Source organism: Dasypus novemcinctus, chromosome 12 (genome assembly GCF_030445035.2).
Source record: "Dasypus novemcinctus isolate mDasNov1 chromosome 12, mDasNov1.1.hap2, whole genome shotgun sequence".
In the NCBI taxonomy this organism is placed as follows: domain Eukaryota; kingdom Metazoa; phylum Chordata; class Mammalia; order Cingulata; family Dasypodidae; genus Dasypus; species Dasypus novemcinctus.
Genome location: NC_080684.1, coordinates 101,292,704 through 101,295,480, shown reverse-complemented (window position 1 = coordinate 101,295,480; position 2,777 = coordinate 101,292,704). Strand labels below are relative to the sequence as shown.

The 2,777-nt window shown below is 43.0% G+C and overlaps 1 pseudogene; it reads right to left on the bottom strand.

Moving 5' to 3' along the window:
- Nucleotides 1-444: 444 nt before the first annotated feature.
- On the bottom strand, nucleotides 445-1,349 carry LOC101415046 (heterogeneous nuclear ribonucleoprotein D-like pseudogene; annotated as a pseudogene).
- Between the last annotated feature and the right edge of the window lie 1,428 nt (nucleotides 1,350-2,777).

Sequence of the window (2,777 nt, the reverse complement as noted above, 5' to 3'; positions counted from 1 at the left end):
TCCACTCCCCTCTGCAGCCTTAACAAGCAGTCCCAGTGGAAGGGGAGAGTAAGGGGGTTGGATCTCTTTAGCTCCTTGCCGGCTCCCAAGGCAAACAATGGCCCAGCCGCACCTGGCCTGGAAGGGTTCATGGGACAGAGCAGACCAAATTCATGGGTCAAAAGCTGAGTCAGCCTTAGGCTGTGTCCGTCCCTTTCTCTCCCCTTTCTTGGGGAACTGGGTCCTTGGGACCCCCTTCGTCTGTAGGCCTGAGAATTCAAAAGTGTCTGTAGGGTGGGGGAGGCTGCTGACAGTTATAGCAATGGCTTTTAACTCATGGTTTTGCTGTCATGATTCTTTTCCTTTGCCCCCTCTCTTCTGGACAGTGTCCAGCCTTTGCCTGGTGTCCTATACTGCAGAAGATCTTTTTTCCAGGCCGTTTCTGCCTGTCCTCTAGCTATTTTTCTAGAAAAGAGAGACTCTTTCTAGTCCACCATAGCCACTATGGTTTTCATCACCACCATAGGTACTATTCTAATTGCCATATCCTGGATCATAATAGTTATTAAATCCTTGGTTCCTGTTTTGGCCCTGACCTCGTCCACGACCCCTAGTGCCACCTTGTCCACCAGCTGCAGCCCCTCTCCCTCCTTTCTGTTGCTGCTGTTGCTGCCTACATACCTCTTTGGGTTGTGCAACTTTGATTTCACACTTCCCAGAACCAATCTGATGATATCTGCTCTCTAATAATTTCTTTACTGGCTCTTCATCTGTATATGTGATAAAACAAAATCCTCTTCTTTCATTTGCTTTTGTATCCATAGGAAGTTCAATGTTTCAGTGTTTCCAAATGCTCCAAAATATTCTTTTATTTGTTCTTCAGAAGTATCTGGGCTCAAACCACCCACAAAGACTTTTTTGGAGGGTTCTTTCCCTTTTAATGCCTTTGCCCTTTTGGGGTCTATAAATTTGCCATCCAGTTTGTGTTCTTTCAGTTCCAAAACCTTATCAACACTAGCAGCATCTTTGAAAAGCACAAATCCAAATTCTCTTGATCTTCCAGTGACTGGATCTGTTTTAATTGTGCAGTCTACAACCTCTCCAAATTGAGACAAATAGATCTTTTTTGCCTGTATCCCAGCTCAAGCCTCCAATGAACATTTTACCATCATCCTGCTGATTCTTGCTTGCATTGATCTTGAATCCCTCTGCGAATTCCTCTATGTTGCTATACTCATTCATGTCCTCCATGGTGGCGGAGTTGTTGGCGGGGGGGGGTGCTGGCATGCAGACAGAGCCCTGGTGGTGGTGGCAGCGGAGCGTTGTATGGAGCTGGATTTAAAATGGCGGCGGAAGAGCCACTTCCCCATATATTTTTAAATTTTTATTATTTATTATTTTTTTTAAAATTAACATTAATAGATGACAATATTTTTAAAATTTAATTTCTTATCAATGTTACAAGTTAACACAGGGCCATAGCATACAATAACAAAAATCTACTTTAGTCAGCAGTCATATTTTCCCCCTTATTTTTGTTCATTCCTCAATCTTGAGGATTTAAGACAGTGTCTACTCTGCTTCAGGCTGAGAGGGATGTAGATATTCTGGCACAGAGGAATGGAATTGTTTTCCTTGCAGTTGAAGATACTTCTTGCTTTCAGGATGGGGCTAGTCCATCATCATCTTTTTGTTAGTTGTCCAGGACAGCCCTTAAGAACTGGAGGGTAGGAGGTGGCCTCATACCTGCTGGGTTTCAGGGCTTAACCAGCATAGGAACAATCCGAAGGCTTTAAGTCTCTGAGAATTATACTTAACAGGTAAATTGAAAATAATAGGTTCAAAGAAAAGAAGTAGAAGAATCGTGATTATGGGATTTTTAACTGAGTATGATTGTTTTATTGGGAAAATAGCTGTTTATATATTCTTAGATCAGGCCCACCAAGGGATGTTGACTCATGAACCATGAAGCTTGCCTGTGGTGTCTGCACTTCCCTAGGGCCCTCAGGAGCTCTTTTCTTTGAGGCTTTGTTTACTGTGGCATTTTAAATCTTATAATCATGAATCTTTATAAAGAATCTCATATCTTTTAGGGGATGCTGTAGGGTAGAAATAAAAAATATATAAACATATAATACGATCCTGACGTAGCATCACAGATATTCCTCCAGAGGCACCATTCATCTGTGAGCTCTCCTTGCTTGCAGTCCTGACTCCAGCCCCCTTCCGCTTGCCTGCTCTTCTGCTGAGACCAGCTCAGTTGTAGGTTTGCATGAAGGGAATGCACCGCAGAACTGAAGAAATGAAAGGACAGAAAGAAAGACACAAGAGAGGAAATAAAGATGGGACCAGGGGACTCACAGCTTCTAAAACTGAGAGCCTCAACCCTAGTTTCCACATTGTATTTATTTAGAAACTAACAAGCAGCTGTTTGTTATTTACTATAATAAGGGACAGGTTCAACATTTATAATAAGGTACTGGTCATACAAAGTTCAAACGCCTCCGCACGCAAACATTTTTTCGTGTTGACTAGACGGTGTTCCATCTAGTCAAGGCCTGGTGTTCCTAAGCCCACACTTTTTGTCTGTGTTATGGAAACATTTCAACTTCAAACCATGTTCCTTACTGTTTTCCCACAATACTCTTCCTCGTGCGACATGGTGTCCTTGCCTCATTCCAGTCTGATCTTCCTTGTGTGTCACTCAGCCTGGGAATGCTGAACAAGCCACACTTCAGCTTCACTTTGCATTAAAACTCTGTCTAGTCCAGTGAATTCCTGCTTCCCTGGACTCCTCC